The sequence below is a fragment of the Phascolarctos cinereus genome, unplaced genomic scaffold (assembly GCF_003287225.1).
Source record: "Phascolarctos cinereus isolate Bilbo 61053 unplaced genomic scaffold, phaCin_HiC Scaffold_2;HRSCAF=192, whole genome shotgun sequence".
In the NCBI taxonomy this organism is placed as follows: Eukaryota; Metazoa; Chordata; class Mammalia; order Diprotodontia; family Phascolarctidae; genus Phascolarctos; species Phascolarctos cinereus.
Window position 1 is genome coordinate 330,270,943 of NW_027555625.1, and position 21,457 is coordinate 330,292,399.

Sequence of the window (21,457 nt, forward strand, 5' to 3'; positions counted from 1 at the left end):
GAGGGTCCCTGGCCCTGATTCAGGGCCTGTGTAACTATTACCTGACAGTTTCTTATTGGCACATGCATGGAAATAAAAACCCATTTAATTGGATGCTGAGCCAGAACCAAGTGTGTATACAGAAGATAGGAACAGCCAAAATAGTCCTTTCTTTCCTGTCAACTTTTGAGCGAAGAGGAAGAACTGCTGTAGCTCTCCAAGCAGGGGAGGAACCTCAGACCTCTCTCACACCAGGGTGCCACATGACTGTGAACACACAGCATGTTTGTTTTTCTGTGTCTGTTGTGTTTATTCTTTCCTGATGTTGGGTGAATGAATATCAGAGAAGAATTGGACGAGGCTATAACCTTATGGTCTGCTGGCAGAGACAGCAGCTGAGCCCAGGCAGAAGCAAGCTCTGGGAGTCAACCTGTGCGACCCAGCCCAGCAGTGACCCAACACAACAGGCACTGTATCTTGCAAGAAAGAAAGCAACAAAGGCTGGGCCAGACCCAGAAGTGAAGGTGGGAGGAGGAATAGTCGTAGCTACCACTTTAAGTGAGAGTCCACACTCCCCAGGGACTCAGATGGGGGTAGATGAGAGTTGGTTCCTGGTTTTAGAGGGCTTTATATTTTCGGTCTTGCTATGTCTTCTCAGCTAATATCCCTCTCTTACAGCTAATTGATGTTAATTGGGAAGGAAATAAGCATTGATATAGCACCTACTGTGTGTCAGGCACTGCATTAAGTGTTTTTTACAGATATTATCTCATTTGATCCTCACAACAGCCCTGCAAGATAAGATGCTATTGATATCCCCAGCTTTATAGTTGAGGAAGCTGGGGCAAGCAAAGTTTAAGTGACTTGCCCAGGGCCATAAAGTTAGTAGGTATCTGAGGCCAGATTTGAACTCAGCTCTTTCTAACTTGTTGGTCTCTATCCGCCACAACTCCTGGCTGCCTCCAATTGAGGTGCTAATCTCTAGTTAGATGATATTGATGAAATAGCAATGGGGTTAACTGATACTGGGGAGATGCTAAGTAGCTAAATGATCTTGGGGGCAGTATTGGCAATAGTGCTAAAGAAAGATAGCCTTAATTCCTTAAGGTATCTCCCCTCAAACCCTGAAGGGGAGAAGGAGCCTTCTTCTAGGGACCTAAACTGCCAGTGGAATGGATTTGGGAGAGTAAATCCAGATCCTATAACTGCTACATTGCAGGAACCATCTAGGATTTGAAGTTAGGACCTCCCTCCCAAACTTTTTGGAAGCTACTGGGTTTTGTCAACCAACATGCTAATCTGGCCTGAAGAAAGAAGATGGTTGATGAATAAAAGGTTCTTGAATAAGTAGCAAGTACATTTATTGGAACATATCCCAGTAAATTAAGGAAAGAAGAGACATGGTTGTAGAAATGCATGGTTGAAAAAAGACAAAATCCTAGTGATCTTAGGGTAATAGAAGGTGAATCAGGTTCCTGATTCATGCATTTAGTGATAGTAAATTTCTGCACATTAAAATTTGGCATAATTAATTCCATATAAATATTGATACATGTATATATGTATAACCCAAGGCCATTAGTTGAATTTGTTTTTCACATTCAATTCTGGAGCAATTTTGCTAATTTTATTTGCATATGAGCTTCTTTGATGTCAAGTTCCCTTAAGATATAAGCTGCTTTCAGAAAGGCACCTCAGGAGAGGACAATAGTCTGGGAAGAATTAGAGTCCCCTGACCTATGTCCCTGCCTCCGGGAAGTCTTGGAGTCAGAGGACTTAGGTTCAAATACCAGCTCTTCTACCTACTCTCTGTGTGACCTAGAAAAAGACACTTAACCTCCTGGTGATTTAGTTTTCTCATCTGAAAAGAAGGTTGAACTAAATTATCTCTGTTGTTTCTTCCAGCTCTCTGTCATTAATTAACAAGTTTTTATTAAATATGTAAAAGGCATTGTGCTAGACTCTGAAGATACAAAGACAACCAAAAAGTCCCTGCCCTCAAGGAACTTACATTCTTACCTATATGCTACAAACCTTGACCTAGGCTGCCCCTCCCCTCCCCCTCCTCCACCATCACCACCAAAGATGCTGGGCTCTCACATAACCGTTCTGATCATGGGGGCCTGTCCCCAAATGGAGGGTGATTCTCTCTGGTTCATCTGATTGCGTTGATTCCTCGATGCCCCTACCCTGGAAGAAAACTCTAAAATGAAGCTTAGGGATGACTTGTGCCCGTGGTTTCTCCATATGTGGGGAAATAAGGCCCTTTTCCTGCAAAAGTACTTGATGTACAATGTGAGTATCAGATATGAATCAACTTTTTATTTTCCTTAACCCAGAACGTGCACAAAATGCAAAGAACTCCACTTTGCATGAACACAAATAGGAAACAAAATAATCAGTTATTCGGCATACTCATTATATTGTCCCAGAAGGTAAAGATCCTTTGTAGCAATGCTGAACAAATATTTCCCATTCACCTCAGGCCTGCACCGTCTGAGCTCTGACACAAAATATTCATGGAGGATTGTTTTTCATCTTATGGCCTCAGGCTTACAGTTATGGGGTGACACCTTTTGTGGTCTTCTCCTATAAGAAGCACATTGCTGTGAAGATCTTCTCTCTCTGGGTAGCTAGTTCCAAGCTTTTGAACTCGGGGCTTCTCAAAGACAGGATTTCCTAAGACATAATGGTCAACAAGCATTTATTAAGTGCCTTCTATGTGCCAGGCACTATGCATAGTATGTTGGGGATAAAAAGAAAGGCAAAAGGCAATGTTTATTCTCAAGGATCTCATAAGGAGACAGTGCTAGGGAGAACTCAGTACTAAAAATATCCATTTCTCAGTATTGCTACTTGCTGACCTGAGCTCAAGAAAAGTTGTAGAAATAACAGTTAACAATGATATGATGCTTTAAAGTTTGTAAAGCACTTTATATATAGTCTCTCATTTGATCCTTGCAACAGCCCTGGTAGGTGCTACTATTATTCCCATTTTACATATTGTACCGAGAAATCAGCGAGTGAGACCCAGATGTAATTTAAGATGTGGATTTTATTAGCGCGCAGCTGCAAGGGGTATGCACATCCAAATCAAGCAGCCCCCATCAGGGGTTGAGCTAGGGTTTGTATGGAAAAGAGCATGGGAGAGAAATGCCAGGAACACTGATGAGGTAATCCAAAGATGCAGGTGTCTTTGGGGGCTATGGATGGGAAAGTACAGGGAGTATACAGGACAGGGAGGGGGATGGATCTTTGAAGTCTGGCAAGAGGAAGACTTATTGGGCTGGTCAAGGACACCCCTCTCCCTCTGTCTTGACATGAGAATGCTCTGCAACAAAGGAAAGCTTTCTCACAACACAGGAACTTACTGAGGAATTGGAAGCTTCCAGAGACATGATCTGAGGGCTGGGGCCTGAGCAGCCCAGCTCTGTGTAGCTGTACCAGGGAGAGAGATAAAGGTCATGCTGAGGCCCATGCATGAATAACTGCTAGGCACAGTGTCCTTGGGCTGGGGAGTGGTTGTTAGAGACAGTGTTTCTGAGACTAGGAAGAAATTGGGGCACAAGTACAAGCACAAGCACCCGAGCACCTCGTTATTACGGGTCAGAGATCACACAAACCAGACCAGGTGTCCTGGTCTCTGGCATAAACATAATTATCTAAAGCAATTATATTGCAAGCTTTCTTATCCATTTGCGTTGGAGGTACGGGCTATGCTGAGCTATGCAAGAGTACATTTCACTGTTGTTTAGATTTAGGAGGAAAGAGGTCTGGGGCAAGATTAAGCACCAACTTTTGCTTTCCATGGCTTAAAGGGCCCTACTACCTAAATGGCAAAATAATGTTCTGCATTACATACAGATGCAAAAACTGGGGCTTAGAAATTTCCAGGGTCACAGAGTAAGAGTCTGAGGCAGAATATAAAGTGAGGTCTCCCTGACTCCAACCCCATCACTTTATCCACTATGTCATCTAGAAAGGCAGAGAAAGGTACCCAGAAACTCAAAAAGTTCAGCCTTGCCTAGGCAACCAGAGGCTGCTAGATATTTCAATGTTCTTCTCCTGTAAGATACCATTTTCTTGGGGGGTGAGGACAGGAGAGAAACCTTGCCTTGTTGCATTCAGGTCTAGAAATCCACAGGAGAGAAAACTCCTAGTCTCCAGGTGGTAGAGCCATTTTTACAACCCATTCTTACATTAAGAAAGATTTCCTTCAAAAATAGTCTGTCCCACCTGGCTCTGTAGTCACCTATCATCCTTGGAGCAGTTAAGTCAGTGGAATTCTAATTGTCTGCTCAGCCAGGTCTAGGGTATGGGTCTGGCTGCAAGAGCATCATCCTTGCCCAAACAGATCCAAGTCTGGTAATCTCATCACATTGATTCTAGGAGGCTGGTGCAATTGAGAAGTGGTTTTCCAGGCAAGTAAACAATACACACTATCTTCAAAGGAGGTTGTTGTTTGGTGGGGGGGGGGTAGGGGTGGCAGGGGGTGTATGGGAGGGTGGGGAGAATAGGTACTAAGCTATGTTTGCTAAACATCTAAAGTTTTCAGACTGGGGACACTTGAATAGCCATGGGGTTCTCTGTATTCATACCCTAAATAGTGGTTCTTAAGTAATCAGACAATTGGAGGTTGTGAGATGTAGATCCAGGGAGTATTTTTCAAAACCTTGAAAGAGATGAAACAGGAGTAAAGGCCGGAGAGGGAACAATCTTTTAATGTGCTAAGAGCCCCTAACTGGGATTAAAACTCTCATTAGGGTTATTTGTTAAGTAAACAAACCATTAGGAAGGGCAATCCAGTTAAAAGCATAATGAGAATGAGGATAGGATACTATTACTTTATCCACCTGAACAGAGAGATGCATTTGATGTATTTACAAGATATATTATAGTTGAAGACAGGTATAAGATTCATACTTTAAGGCAAGTCTAGCAAGATTGTCCTTATTTATTGGAATAATTCAGTTAAACATTTATAACCTATATAAAATCAAATTGCTTACTTTCTTAGGGAGGGAAGAGAGAAAATTTGTAACTCAAGTTTTTATAAAAAGTGAATGTTAAAATTGTCTTTACATGTAATTGGAAAAACAAAATACTATTTAAAAGAGAAAAAAAGGAATAACAGCTAAAAAACAGCTTGTAGAAAAGAAAATTCAGGGGCAGCTAAGTGGTACAGTGGATAGAGCTCCAGCCTTGGAGCCAGAAGGACCTGAGTTCAAATCCAGCCTCAGACACTTGACATTTACTAGCTGTGTGTGACCCTGGGCAAGTCACTTAACCCTGATTGCCTAAGTAAAGAAAAAGAAAATTCCATTAAATGTTCTGAGATTTTATCCTGCCATGAAAATAGAATGTAAGCTCCTTGAAGGCAGCGACTGTTTTGTTTTTGTCTTTATATCCCCAGCACATAGCACAGTGTATGCCACCTAGTAGAAAGCTCAACAAATGCTAATTTATTGGTTGATACCAATTAAGCAACGATACAAACTAGTCATGAACCCTAAAGTAGGAAGAACCAAAGTAGCCCAAGAAGACCCAAAGATTTGCACTCAAAAATGGCTTGCCTGGAACCTTAAGACAAAAGAAAGAAATCTCAAAAGCCACTTTGAAGTATTTTAGGCAGGTAAACTACAGCTATCTGAAGTCATAGAGTGAATGGAAAATCCACAGTTGTGACAAATGGGGAAAAACTAGTTGTCAACTAGTGTACATATCAGATTTCCCAAGAACTTTTGAAATTTTGTACTTTGTACTTCTGTGCCTTCAACCTAGAAAAATTATAGTTTTGTTAGGTATAGTAAGCCAATGATTTCATTGGTATGAGGTTTTCCCAGGTGAGGAAGCTCCTTTGATCAATGTGAGTCTGCATATTCTCTGCAATTTATAGTCTTAGAAAGTAGCCTAGAACATAGAGAAGTAAAGTGATTTGCCTTGGGTAAAACAGCCAGCATGCTTCAGAGGCTGGACTGAACCCATGTCTTCCTGGCTCCCGGTACAGCTCTCTATCCACTTCATCTCACTGTCTCTTATAATTCTGTTTTTTGTTCAGTCATGTCTCGCTTTTCATTACCTTATTTGGGGTAATGAAACTTTGGCAAAGTTTCTGGAGTGGTTTGCCATTTCCTTCTCCGGCTCATTTTACAGATGAAGAAACTGAGGCAAGCAGAGCTAAGTGAGTTGCTAGTTAAGAGTCTGAGGCCAGATTTGAACTCAGGAAGATGAGTCCTCCTGACTCCAGGCCCAGCAGTTTATCCACTGCACTATCTACTTCCAAAACAGGTTTCCAGTGAACAAGCATTTATAATGTTTATTGGGTACCTCCTGTAACTTCTATTGTGTTTAGCCCCATGCTTTGCTTTGTGTGGTGGGATAGAGACACACTTGTCCAAGAACAGGATGTTAAAGGCCTTTGGGAAGCAGCAGTAGAAAGTGAGGGGAATGGGGACAGAAATGATAGAGATTTCAAAAGAAAAATCATCAGGACTTTGTGATCAAAACACCTGAGATAAATTACAGATCAATCATAGGTTTTTACATCCTAAGACGATATCCTGCGCTGGCTAGTGCATAAATGGACAATAAGTAAACAGAAATCGGTCCATTAGATGGCTCAGTCTACCCTGATGAAGCTCACTATTAACATACATGACACTTAGATCCATCTATGCTCATACTCCTAGCACCATCTGCTGTAGAGAAGGGGAAAGAATGCTGGAAACTAAATATGACTTTATTTCTAAGCCTTGATAATCATTTGTTTTCACTGACAGAAAAAAATATAATTTGTAATAAGAAAGTTCACTAAAACCCTGGCCCAGCTGAGCTGTGCAGTATAGCCTCATTTATTTAGCCCCTACTGTTTCATAATTTAAGGCAGTTAGAATGCTGGCCCTGGAATCAGGAAGACTTATCTTCCTGAGTTCCAAGCTTTTCTGGGACATTTTGCAGCTGTGTGACCCTGGGCAACTCACTTAGCCCTGTTTGCCTTGGTTTCCTTATCTGTAAAATGAGCTGGAGAAGGAAATGATAAACAACTCCAGTATCTTTGCCATGAAAACCCCAGAATGGGGTCACAAAAAGTCAGACACGACTAAAAAACGACTGAACAACAACAAAATTTTATAATTTAGCAAAACTGAACTCAGAGCTTAAAGATACCTTTGCACTACTAATAAAAATAGTTTACTAAGTAAATTTAAAGTACAAATAAGATTATAAAGGGATTATTTAACCTACTTGAGAATAAAAGAGAATTGTGGGGAAATGGCAAGTGTGCTATTAGAAGAATCCAGATCCTAGGGAAACATCCAGGAAAAGTTATAAAAAATGCACCAGGAAAAACACACACACACACACACACACACACACACACACACACACACACACACTCAGCTAGAAACTCCTCCACCCAGGGTTTCACAAAGATAAATTTGTAGAAACTGGGAATTTACATAATACAGGGTAAGTGGAAGGTGCATGAATCACAAAGCAGCCCTGGAGTTTGCACCAGGAAAAAGGCCCCAGGCAGAGGCCTGTGAGGAAGGGGCCAGAGCCCTCGGAAAAGAGTGAGGGGAGGAGAGGCTAACTCTGGATGACCTTCAACAGTAGGAGGTGGTTGTTTTTCGTCCTTTAGGCCATGACATCAGGAAGGTGATGACATGACTTGCAGGTGAATTGGATTTAAGTGAAGAGGGCTGTGCAAAGTCACCAGCCTCACTTTTCCCTCGGAGACATCTTGGTCCAGTGGCAAGATATAGTTCAGGGTGATTTGAGATGGCCCCTGATGCAGTGGGGAACCTTGGCCTTTTTAAGCTAAGGTCTTTCCCAGGTCTCAGTTTGACTGAGGCAAGGTCCATTCAGTGATTAAGACTAGCTGGAGAGGGCCTTCTCCAGTCATCCACTAGTTTGGATTCAGTCAAAGGGCTGCCCTTAAGGACCTAGAGGGCCACATGTGGCCTCGAGGATGAAGGTTCCCCACCCCTAGTCTAAATGCTATGCATGGGGAAAGGCATGAATAGATTTTTCTGGAATCTTGCCCACCCCTTTCTGGACACTTCAATTTTTGACTTGAATTGAGCAGAAGGAGTCCCACAAGGCTGTCACTCTGTTTTCCCTTGACAGTGAAGAGGAGGTACTGAACTAGAATTTTATCTATCTGCCTTCTCTAAACATTGCTGGTCTACAGGCATGATTTTTTTTTAGTCTGAAAAGTAACAAAGTTGTTAGCTTCCCTTGTTAGTTTCAAGGGCTCTCCCTTAAATGCAGAAGGTAAGCAAAGTTCATGCCTACAGGATCACTGACCTAGCTCTAACTTTCCCTATCAGCATAACTTCTATGCCCTATCTCAGATACGGGCTGCTCAAAATTTAAAGCAAGGGCAGCTAAGTGGCAAAGTGGATAGAGCACAATTAGGGCCTGGAGTCATGAAAACTCATCTTCCTGAGATCAAATCTGGTCTCAGACTCTTACTAGCTGTGTGAATCTGGGTGAGCCACTTAACCCAGTTTGTATCAGTTTCCTCCTTTATAAAATGAGCTGGAGAAGGAAATGGCAAACCAATACGGTATCTTTGCCAAGAAAATCCAAACGGGGTCACTAAGAGTTTGAAATGACTAAAAAACAATAAAAGGTTTAAGGCACTCTGTGAGTCAGCATAATCACATAGCCCATGTGCCCTTAACGATGTGTTTACTTTTACAGCCAATCTGAAAACACATTAGTTGTTTTTTTAAAGATATTTCAAACTGAATGACAAGAAGTTCCACAAATCACATATGAGCTATGCCTGCAAGATACTATACCACCAGAGGGACATCATAGATGTAGGCTACACTTATATAAGCAGGAAAGATGCATGAAGATCACATGCCTAGAGAATATGTGGCCAGGGAACGTGTGTGCAGGGGCAACCAGACACTAGGAACCTGTGAGATCAAGGCAATTAACACCCCCAGTGCTATAGTGCTACCTATGTCATCTTGCCACTGTTCACTAGGCATTAACCATTCAACCTCTTCAGGGCTATCTACTACATTCTTGTATTTACCTTCTGCAGTCTAGTGGTGAGTAATTCTCCCTGGCAAGGGACATAGCTTTTTTTATGAATGACTGTGAACCACCCGACTCAGCCAGCCAGCAAAAGCTAGCAAAGGGCACTGGGATGATTGTATATTCTTTTGAAGATCCTGTACGTCTGCTGCCACCTTTGACTAGGTGAAGTTATTATGACGAAGATTCATTTAACCTCATTACCTTACCCAATTATGGCCCCTCTTGTTCTATGTAAATCTCATGCTGAGCTAGGTAGACAGTATTGAAAAGGAACAACTTTGTCCTTTCCCTTGACAAAAATCTTTTGCTACCAACTTTTTGTTCTGTCTTCTGACAAGTACATAGTTTTGCATTTTAGTAGTAGAAGGAACCTCAGAGTTTATCTAATCCAACCCCTTCCGTTTACAGGTGAGGAAACTGAGGCCACAAAGCACAAATGTAGAGCTACTCTAATATGAAGAGACTGAATTAGTTAGCTTCCTTAAAATCAGAGCTATCCGAAATTAAAATGGGATGCCCCTTGTTGTAATGGGTTCCCTGAAAGTGTTCAAGCATTCAGGGATGTTATTGAGTTCTTTTCCTGTCTGCTGAGTCATGATTATATTCTTATACTATCAATAAGGGTACTGCAGTAGTAAAGGCTTAAAATTACTCTCTTCAAATATCTGAAGAAACAACTTATCTCATGTGGCTCCAGAGGACATGACTACTGTAATAGATTTGGCTACAAAGGAATGCAGGGAGAGAAAGACAATTGGAGCTGTCCAGCAATGCAATGTGCTACCTGCAAAAATGGTGAATTTTCTGTGACTGAGTGTTGAAGCAGAAATTTTAGTGCATTTATTTCTATCTGCCTCTTCCTATACTGGGCTAGTAACCACAGAGTGCTTTTGTAGGTTGGATGACCATACTGTTCTTAGCAGTGTTATAGAACAAATGCTTCATTAGGTAGAAGGCCGGTGAAGATGACCAGATCCCTTCCAAATCTAAGACTGTGACTCATCAGCATCAACTAACATCATTAAGTGCACATTATAGGCAAGGCACTGTGGAAACCCTGAATATAGGCCTCTTCAGCTATTAAATTATCAGTGGACATAGGATGGAATATCAATAAAAAGAAATAGAACATTAAAAAAATAGGTCAGAATGGAAATTTGGAAGGGTTAGAGCTTAATGAGAGAAATAACTGTGAGAAAGCAAGTAGGTCTGAGAGGTAACTGGTATGAGTCTATAATTTTTGTCTTTATTTTTGTCTTTATTGTGTTCAAGCCTACCTTAGAATAATATGCAGCAGGTGATAAAGCTATCTCATTATTAAATAAGAAACTAAAATCAGACTCAGAACTGAGAAATCCTGGAGATCATCTGGTCAAATCTCTTACTTGATGCATAAATTTGCTATATAATATTCCTGGCAATTGGTCATTTAATCCATGGATTATGAAATTGAGAGATTATCTGGTACAATAGATATTGGACTATTTATTTTTATATTTATATATTAGAATATTCATTTTGCATGTTGTAAAACTAAGAAGTGGAGAGGAAAACTGATTTATCCAACATCACCCAGGTAGTTAGTACAGAGCTGAGATTTGAACCCAATCCAAAATCTAATAGTCTTTCCACTAAACCACCCTGCCTTTTTTTCAATACTCTTATGCAACTCGATACTGCAAAAGGTAGAACATTCTATTTGGGGGTAGTTCTGATTCTTAAAAAGTTCTTCCTTATATTAAGCCAAAGTTTGACTCCCTATAATTTCCAAGCATTGGTACTAGATATACCTTCTGAAACTACCCAGAATAAAATGAATTTCTTTTGTAGAAAATGGTCTTTCTGATGTTCGAAAACAGTTATATTCAAAACCAAAATAACCATGACAGAACTTGAAGGGATCTGAAATCAGGAGCAAGATTGCAAGACACCATGGAGAATGGTCATATTAGTAGGTTGTTTTCAGCACTTATATCACAGGGCTATTGTGAGGACCTAATGAGATAATATGTTTATGATGCTTTGTAAACTTTGAAGAGTCAGAATCTTAGCTATGATTATTATTTAAGCATTCTTCTTTTATTGTGAGAAATAACATATTACATATTTTAGTGATGTACTTAATTTATACTCCCACCAGAGAAGGGATATAGGTAGGGATTTTTTTTTCTTTTGGACTTATGTACATTTACTTTTCTTTTAGTACTTCTGTCTTGGAATTATGGATTTAAAGTGAAGAGGAACTTTAGAAACTATCTAATACAACCCTCTCATTTTACAGATAAGGAAACTGAGGCCCAGAAGAGTTTAGTGACTTGTGAATGGTCAAAAATAGGTAACAGGTGGATAGAGCAGCAGCCCTGAAGTCAGGAGGACCCGAGTTCAAATCCGGACTCACTCCAAACACTTGACACTTACTAGCTGTGTGACCCTGGGCAAGTCACTTAACCATGATTGCCTACAAAAGAAAAGAAAAGAAAAGAAAAATAGGTAACAGGTATCAGAGACGTGATCCAAACACAAATCCTCATGCTCTAAAATCAGGAACCTTTTCACTATTCTCACACTACCTCTAATGACTGAAAATTATTAGTAGCTGTTGTTGATTATGGGACTAGGGACTTAGGGCTAAAACTTACTAACCTGAATGAGAAATTGATCATTTTAAGCTTAAATGAAGCAATAGCTTCTTTGTGAAAAAGGAAATCTGTCAAATAAGTTTCCATCCAATTCATCAATATGATCCCTAAGTTTATGACATTAACTCAGTAGAAGCCATAGACAAATATAGAAAGCCAGATAAAAAGCATTTATTAAATAGATTCAATAGAGAAAATACATCACCTGATGAATTAAATGAAGATCTCTCCAATTTAGTAATTTCAATATGGCAAGATGACCTATAGAGCAAAAAAGTATTGGACATTAGAAAATCAACCAAAAAAAATTGTTGGTGCTATAAATCCTATGGAATCAGTAACAATCTCGCAGCTAAAGCAAGAAATAGGCCTGTATCACCTATCCAATTACGTACACTGATAGAGCAAAGAACCATGACACCCAGAATCCATAATAAAAGATTACCTAAAAGCCATTTACTAAATATACTCATATAGCTCTGCCCCTTTGTAACTACCATTTTATCTTGAAAATGGAAGAAAGAGATTTTTGATAAGTTGCTCATCTGCCTTCACTGCCAAATATTGATCCTAGTTTACTCAATGGATTCCAAGCCCAAGTTCCAGGAGGATAGTTTCACAACCTGGAAGGCTATAGCTGTGGTGTGAGCCCAGACCTAAGCGGAGAGTGAACCTGACTCAGGGTCCCTCTTGCCTTTGGCACTGAGATCATGTGGACATGGAAAAGATTGACTCACCATGCTCATTACAGAGTGTTTGGAATTAAGGCAATGTTCCTCATACTGCCCTCCTCCCATAGAAGTTCACGGTCAGTAATATAGTTATTGTCCTACTTAATGATCATTTCTTGCTAGTAGAAGATAATGTCACACTTAGGGTTCTATGTAAATGTGAGCTCCTTTGGCAAAAAAATGAAGCAGAAATTTTAGTGCATTTTCTTTCTATCTGCTTCTTCCTATACTGGGCTAGTAACCACAGAGTGCTTTTATAGGTTGGATGACCATATTGTTCTTAGCAGTGTTATAGAACAAATGCTTCATTAGGTAGAAGGTGGGTGAAGATGACCAGATCCCTTCCAAATCTAAAACTATGACTCATCAGCATCAACAAACATCATTAAGTGCACATTATAGGCAATGTATACATACATTTACTCATAAAAGTAAAAATTGCAAAGGAAATTTGAGAAATTCAATTTAGGCCAATTGAAAGAAACTTTTGGTACTGAGTGTGTATAGACAACGCACATTGCCAGAGGCAATCATGGAACTTATCTATTTAAACTTTGAGGCTTCAATAGGTTGACAATATTACTTCAAATCGCTTCAATACCACTCCAGTTTACAGAGATCAAATGCAGCTAAGTTGTACCATGGAACACTTTTTTGCTATTCTATCAATATTTTATCAAGTTTGGCCGAAGTTTTAATACTGAGCCTAAATTATACCCAGAGAAAGTCCTTGAAGAAGCAGAACGCCCAAGTATGTTTCAAAACTTGAGTATTTATGATGTGTTGAAGTTTTGTTCTAAATTATGTCCATCCTGTTCTCTATTGCTCCGTCACCATCTTACTATGCTGTTTCAGTAAATTCCTCTGTATTGAATTGTGTTCTCTGAATGACTAAAGATAGTAATGTATCACTGGTGGGGGCTTGTGAGTTCTAGTTTTAGAAGGGCAGACTCACGGAGTACTTTAGCCTGGAGTAGTCCTCCCCAAAGGGATCCAACTTATGCGTAGGAGTTGGGGATAGCTCAGAAGTGGTTCTAACAAAAGGTTTTTGATGCAAATTTTTCACATAAAACCCAGTTGTCTATGAAAACCTACAGCCTACAGCACTGACTCAAGCTACTTATTCATACATGATCGAATACATAATTCACATAGACTCGTTCTGTTGACACCAGACAGCAAAACTAGGAGCAATGTTAAGAAAAATTGCAGACAGGCAGATTTTAGCTTGGCAGATTTCCCAACAGAGTTTCCCAAAAGTGGAAGGAGCTTCACCAGGACCTAGCAGATTCCCTATCACTTGGGAGTCTTGGAATGGAAGCTGACTGACCACTTGTCAGGAATGCTGTCAAAGGGATTCCTGTTCAGGTAGAAACGGGACTCAAGGCCCTCCCAGCTCTGAGATTCTGTGATTCTGGAACAGAATTCTTCTTAGGTGTTTGTTATGTATTACTTGTAGTCAAGAAACATCCTAATAATGGATAGCAGTGATATAGGATGTCTTCGAGCCTTTTTTGTGACTCATTGCTCATTATTAAGTTACACATATTGTGACATGTAATGATATAAGAAGGGTGGAAGATAAATTGACCCATTGTCCTATTATCATGACAGACGCTGATGTAGCTGTTGCCTCAGGAACTGGCAATTTGAAAGACAACTCCTCTGGCAGAAAGATGAATTCAGCATTGATTTGCTAATGACTAAGGAATGTAAGTAACCATTGGCGTTGAGGTTTCAGATTTATGGAAGTTCTAATGAAATGAAGAGTAGTACTTAAAAATTGGCAAAAATTAACACATTTGTCAAGGACATTTTAATTTTTTTTAAGCCTGTTGACTTTTTTCTGGTGACTTCTGGAATTTTAGTCGTAAATTGGCTCGTGTTAATTAATGCCTGTTCACAAAGTTTAGACCTCTTACAGATCATGTGGTATGTAGAATGTATATGTTTCTTTTATGTATTTGATAAGCATATTACTAGGATTGATATTCTTGCTATGAGAGGCTGGGAAAAACATGAACTTTATTATCAAAAGGATCTTCTTAGTCTTGCTTCTTTTTGTGTATAGACAGGCTGTTGCTGGAATGTTCAAGAAACCATAGAACTTTAGAGTTAGAAAACACTTTCCAAAGAAGCTTGTCTAGGGGTAGGGACACAATTTCGCTTCTAAAATGAATAACCCTGATCCACGGAAAATGTGCTTAAGTACCATATTCCTTCCTCAGAACTTCTGTTGTCTTTTTTGTACCTCTCCTATTTGATTTTATGTTCTTCTTCATATTTTAGTCATGGATCCATATTTTATCTCAACTAATAATATTATAAACTCCTTGAATGCACTGTCCTTGTCACTTGTTTCCTCTCCCTTTCTGGAGCCCAGTATTGTGTATTTTACAATGTAGGGTAGGCACTTAATACAGGTTTGTGTTAGAAGAATGAGGGCTAGCATAGTAAGCAATGATATACTTCTGTATATAAGGACATGCTAAATTTTGTGGCACTGACTATAAGGTTGATAGTAATTCAGAGAAGAGGGAGATCATCGAGGACTGGAATAGTCAATCAGGGAAAGCTTCATGGAGAAGTTGGCCTTAAGATGTATAGTCTTGAAGAGTGGCAGCGGATTAGGCAGAAGGCTGTGTGGGCAATGGGGGTTAGAGAGGTAGGCCAAAAGAATACCATATCTCAGCCCAGGTTTCTATCATTTCCTGTATTTCTCCTAAATTCCTTATTTTCACTTCCCAGAACAGAACTTTTTGGTGAGGCCCAAACAAGGGTTTAAATTCATCTACCAGTTAGTCAGGGGGCAAGTTCCCATGGTGTCAGGCAATCAGGAAGGCTACAGTAGCTATGGCTACTATGCTCTATATGCTAACCCTTCAAAGCACCAGGCAAAACACCCAACTACCCTGCATCTTAAACTTTATTTCTTTTGCCTTTTATTTTTTTTCTGACTAATCCTTATTAGAAACCTACATCATCCCCTCTTAATTGGCACAAAGAGAAATTTCTGATTAGCAGGCTGAATTGGATTGTTGGTGACTTGATAAAGTAAGCAAAATACTAGACCTGGAATCAATCAGAGGACCCAGGTTTGAGTCCGTGTTCAGCCACTCAATAGTTGTATGACCTTAGTCAAATACCTCCTGTCCCTAGGCCTCAGTTTTCTCATCTGAAGGAGGAGGGGTGGGCTAGATGACCTCTAAACATCCCTTCTTGCCCTAAATCTATGATCCTAGGTCAGGTTTCTGAATATTATGGATTTCTAACATTGCTGCTCTCCCAGCCCTCATATGTACATGGCTCCTTCAGATAAATATTGAAATATTTAAGATCTACACATCTGGTTAAGCTAACTAATCATTGGGCAGAGGGTTAGAGCCCCTTGATGCAAGTATATTAATTTGAGAAAGCCAGTAGGCCATTCTTAGTAAAAAGCACAAATTGCCTGATATTTAAATTCAGGAATACTCTACCTCAAAGTCAACATAGCTAACAATGTAAATAAATTTGCTACCTTTCTTCCAAGGCAGTTTCCCTTCCTTCTTTCTTTCAATGGCATAATCGTTCAATCACCAGAGTTTGAAACTTTGGCATCATTTCTGATTTCTTCCTCTCCTTTGCCTCCCATAGCCAATCTATCACCACGTTTATAGTTAGAACTTCCTTTGTAACAATATCCATTCATCCTTCCCTTTCTGTTTCCACTACCATGACTACAATTCAGGTCTGAATCAGTTTATCTGAACTATTGCTGTAGTCTTCTAACTAGTCTCTAGACCAATCTAACTAGTTTCCTTTCCTTCACTCTTTCCCATTCCTCTAGTTCAGTTCTTCTTAAACTTTTTCCACTCTCGACCCTTAAACATTTATGCAGTCTCAACTCATAGTTTAAGAAGCGTCTATCCAGCTGAAAAATAACTTTGAGCAGAAATCCAGGTCTACCTGGACTTTTTCCTCTATTTACTCTCTACCTACCATACCTACAACTGAGAGATACTTAGGACTGCTAGCTTTCTAACATTTCATTTAGTCTTTGCCTAGCATCTTGGGACTCCTAATTCCCCCACAGCTTCTTTTAGCCTTCCCACAAATGCCCCCTTCCTTTCCTGTCTATGATTCAGCTAAGGTAGAAGTTGGGTTTTTCAAAAAGCACTTTACCAGCAACTAATGGAAAGAAGGAAAAATAAAGCAAACTTAATCAGTACAAAAATAAAGAAATGACCTGCGTGTAGAATTTAAACCTGAGATATCAAAAATTACATCATAATTGAAGAGCTGGACCAACTTCCTGGGGCTAACTAGCTTTTAGTCTCATCTAATTAATTTCTGGCCTTAGTTCTTCAGGTGTGATCAGTCACCTTGCTGCCTCTGAACCTAGACTGTGCTTCCTATCCTTAACTTCAACCCCAGAGTCTAGATCCCTTTCAATTTCAAAGCCAGTAAACCTTTAGCCTGTCTCACTAAGTTCTATCATTCTATCATTAGTGTACCTTATGTCATTCATTGTAAAGCTAGGCCAGATTGACATCAGTTGCATCCAATTAAACATCTCACAGTGCTCTCACACTGTGCACTTGCACATATTATCTCAGAGTTGGAAGAGGGGGATGATTTTATCCTAGGTTTTGTGGGGCTAATTCCAAGAGCTGGAGAGATAGATGATCAGGCTTTCCCTCCCATTCCCCAACTTTTAGCAACAAATGCTCTCCAACAGATTTAATGTAGTAAATGTTACCTCAATTCCATTAAAAGATAAAGAAAACCTAATAGAAAGCTTATCCAATATTTGAGCATAGTAGGTCAGGTGGATGGAATGTATGGAATGTGAAAGCTGCCAGGATCCCACTAGGGTACTTCCAGTTGACAGACATGCTCCTTCAGACCTGTGGAGTTCCTATTCCTCCAACCAGCCTTTTCATCATGCCAATATAAGCACCAGCGTCCCTGAGAGTTACAGAAGGAACCTAGAGCAGTAATGCAGTTGGAGGCCAGAATGATTTTGTTTTCTCTATGTAAAGAAAACTTTGCTTCTGAAATAGCTTATCATTAAGTCTCTTTTCACCCAAGGTCTTAAAGATTTGGGAATGCTGATTTGCCAGGGTACACATGGCTGACATCACAGACAGTGTTTTCTGACTTTTCATGACTGGTCTTTTGGGCAAATTTAGCTTTGGCACACATTCAAGATCCTCAGTGGTTATTATCTGAGGGGGAGTCTGTGATGATTATGTTTTCAAAATTAGGCTAAGGAAAACATATAACCAGTGCTTGGGTAGCAGCTGTTATCTCAAGATAGGCAAACTCCCCAGTTCAGGTATTAGTAATTACTCTGAGAATGACATTGAAAGAAATCATATTTATATTGGGGTTGGAGGTAGAAGCCTTTCATATAAGTTACAAGGAAAGAAAAAACTGTCAAACTTTAAGTATGTAAATTATGAAGTTACAAGCTACCATATTCCAAACAAAACTATTAACTCAACCTATAAGTGAAAAGGGAAGCCATAAGTCACACTAAAGGCAAATATTTCTTCTGCTTAGGAAGAGTCTTTTTAAGTGAAGGTTGGATTCGCAGGTACAATAATTGGAGAATATGATAACTAAGAGTGATCCTGGCTTCCCTTTCTACAGGTACAAATACTGCTGTGACATCATCATCTCAGACTTTGAAAGATGTCACTGCAGTAGAAATAAGGTACTGACTAATGAGGCCAGCCAGGACAGGCCTAAAAGATCCATAAATACAACTTAAGCCCAAACAGGAATTCCCCTTATAATATTCCAGCTTCCATTAGAAGACCTTTAGTCCTGAGAAACTCTCTACTATCTAAGATAGTCCATTCTACTTGGAACAGTTCAAAAGTGTTAGGAAATTTCTATTGGGCTGCAATCTGCCTCCATGACATTTCTATCCCTTATTTTTTCATATTGCCCCCTGTGGCTAAGAAGAACAAATGTCATCTCTATTCCACATAACATCCTTCAAAATATTCAAAAACATATATACACCATTATATTCTCCATAAATCTTCTCTTTTCCAGGCTAACATCCCCTATTTATCCAACCAATCTTCCATTGGCATGGTCTGCACTCTATTCTTCATTTTTTGGCCATTCTCCTTTGAACTTGTTACAGTTTTTCAGTGTCCTTTTTACTCAGATTTAACTACTATATTCAACTCAATACTATCACCTTCTTCATTTTAGACACTAGATTTTTATTGATGAAGTCTAAGGTCACTCTAGCTTTTTTGACTGCCATGGCCCAGTGTTGATATACATCAAGAGTACTGTCTGCAAAAGTCTCCAGATATTTTTCACATGAATTTATTATCTAGCTTTGTTTTTCCTGTGCTATACTGATACAATTGATTTTTTGGACTTTGTATTTCTCTCTATTAATCATTTTCATCTTTATCAGCTCAGCCCATTGGTCCAGCCTGCCCAGATCTTTTTGGATCCTTATCAGCCATCCAAAATGTTGGCTTTCCCTACTAACCTGATTTCATCTGCAAATATGAAAAGCATACCTATGCCATCATGCATACCCCTGACAAAAATTGTTGAATATCACAAGGCTGTGGGAAGATCCTTGAGGCACTCTATGGAGTCACGGCTCATGTCTCTTGTCTTCCCTTCCCCCCTCCCAAGAAGTGTTCTCTCCAAGCCCATTATGATTTCACAACACATATACAGGACACATGCAATAACTAACACTGTGCATAAAACTCTCACCAAAAGTATGAGGGTCATTTCATCATACCTGCACAGGAATAATTTTTCCTAAAACACCATTTTCATCATTTGATTCCACTCAGACTCCTTTAATTTAAAGGTGGTCTTGATGGTCAACAGCAAGGACTGCCAATCTTTCAGAAATCTAGTGCTTTGCTGACTCTTGTTATGATGGTATTTGTGACAGGAGAACATGGATGGGAATAATCTTCAGAATTTCTTGCTCAAAAATATTTCTTCATACTTTGTATCAATGAGAAAGTAGAGTTAAAAAGTTATTTTAAAATAACATTTTATTTTATTAAATTAGATTTTTTTTCCCTTTTTTGAAATCAGTCACACTGTAGGCATGTCAGTTTTGATGAGGGGTGTGTCTAGAGAAGTTTTGTTGGGACACTTTGGAAAGGTCAAGGATAGTATGAAGTTATGGATAGTCAGAAAGTAACATGATGTCAGTGGGTGCCTAGTGCAGAGATGGGGTGGGGATAAAGGGAGGAGGAATCTGGACTTCAGTGGAAAATAAAATTTTACTTTCTTTCCAAAGGGGCAATGCTGCCCACATGGCATTGAAAGTTGTGTGACTCAAGGTGTACCTCTTTGGATTTTAAGACTGCATAAATGTTAGAGATTATCTAGTCCACTTCCATCATTTTACAGATGTAGAAACTGAGGCCTGGAGAGGTTTCAGACTCCTCCATCTGGCATTCAAGGCCGCATGTAATTGGCATGCCACCACCTTACTTTTCCTATTCTTCCTTTCCATGCCCCTTATGCTTCTGACACACTGGACAGCTGTCTAACCCCTGGACATGTACTTCACTCTCATAGCTCCATCACTTTGGCCAGGCTGCTGCTGTTCCCCATACCTAGACCGCTCTCCATCTCTGTTTTGCCTGTTAAATTTCTGCCCACCCTTTCAGACTCAGCTCAAAGTTACCTCCTCCAAAAAGCCTACTCTGATCCTTCTGGCACATAATGTCCTTAGGTTTCCTCAAACCTTTCACATAGCAATCGGATTTTTAAAACTTTCTGGTCAATTCAACAACTATTTATTAAGGACATATCCTATATCTGGCACTGGGCCAGAGGCTGTAGAGTGAAGACAAAACCCCTGCACTTGATAAGTAAATATGAAATACAAATAAGGAATTTATAACAAAATAAATAAGCAATGAAAGAGCATTTATTACATGCTTATACAGAGCTCTGTGTTAAAGGCATACAAATAGAAACGTCAGGACAGTCCCTGCTGTCAAGGAGCTCACTCACGTTCAGCTGTAGGACAGATGGGAAAGCCCATGGACCTTAGAGTACAGTTGTAACCTTAACCTTATCAGTTTCTGACATTGATCTATTTGACAGTGGCCAGACCTTTCTTTTTGGCATCTTCACAGTTGTGACAGGGGATGCCCCCCTGACAATCAATGCTTTTGCAGACTCCCAGGAGATGTAAAGATAAATCATAGGATCACTGGACCCCAGAAATTTGACCCATCCTGAGAACCCAACAGCCACTTTCTTCCAGAAGTGCCTCTAATCTGAAAGACCATCCCAGTGTTCTCACCACACTCAGTGTCATGGGTATTTGTCCACTATTTGATGCAATTCAACATACATTTATTAAACACATAGAACATGCTGGTTACTGTGCTAAGCTTTGGGGCTATGAAGACAAATCCCCCCAAAACCAAAAATCCTATTCCTTCCCTCAAGAAGCTTACATTCTTTTGAGGCTTAGCAGAAAGCTTGCTCTATCTGGAGTAAGGAATACCAATGATGATGATGATGATAACAACTAGGATTTATATAGCACTTTAAGATTTGCAAAATGCTTCATAAATACTATTTCATTTTATCCTCATGAGAGGTAGGTACTATATTATTCCCACTTTACAAATGGGGAAACTAAAGCAAACAGGTTTTTTTTTTAAAATGACTTGCCTGGGCTTACATAGCTAGTAAGTATCTGAGGTAGGATTTGAACTCAGGTTATCCAGTACTTCACTTTATTCATTGCACCACATACACGAGTTCCAATCCCACTTCTGACACTCAACAGCTTGTGTAATCATGGGCAAGCCATTTAACCTTTCTGAGCCTCAGTTTCCTTATCAGTAAAATGAGAGGTTTGTACTAGATACCTTCTAAGGTACCTTCCTGCTCAAATTTATTTTATCCTTGCAACTTTAGATAGTTGAGTAAATTTTTTAAAATGTACGAAAAATAAAGTAATGCCAAATTTTGAGGGGATGAGGGAGATGAGACTTTCCCTATGAGGTGGCACTTGAGCTGGGCCTTGAAGGGGTC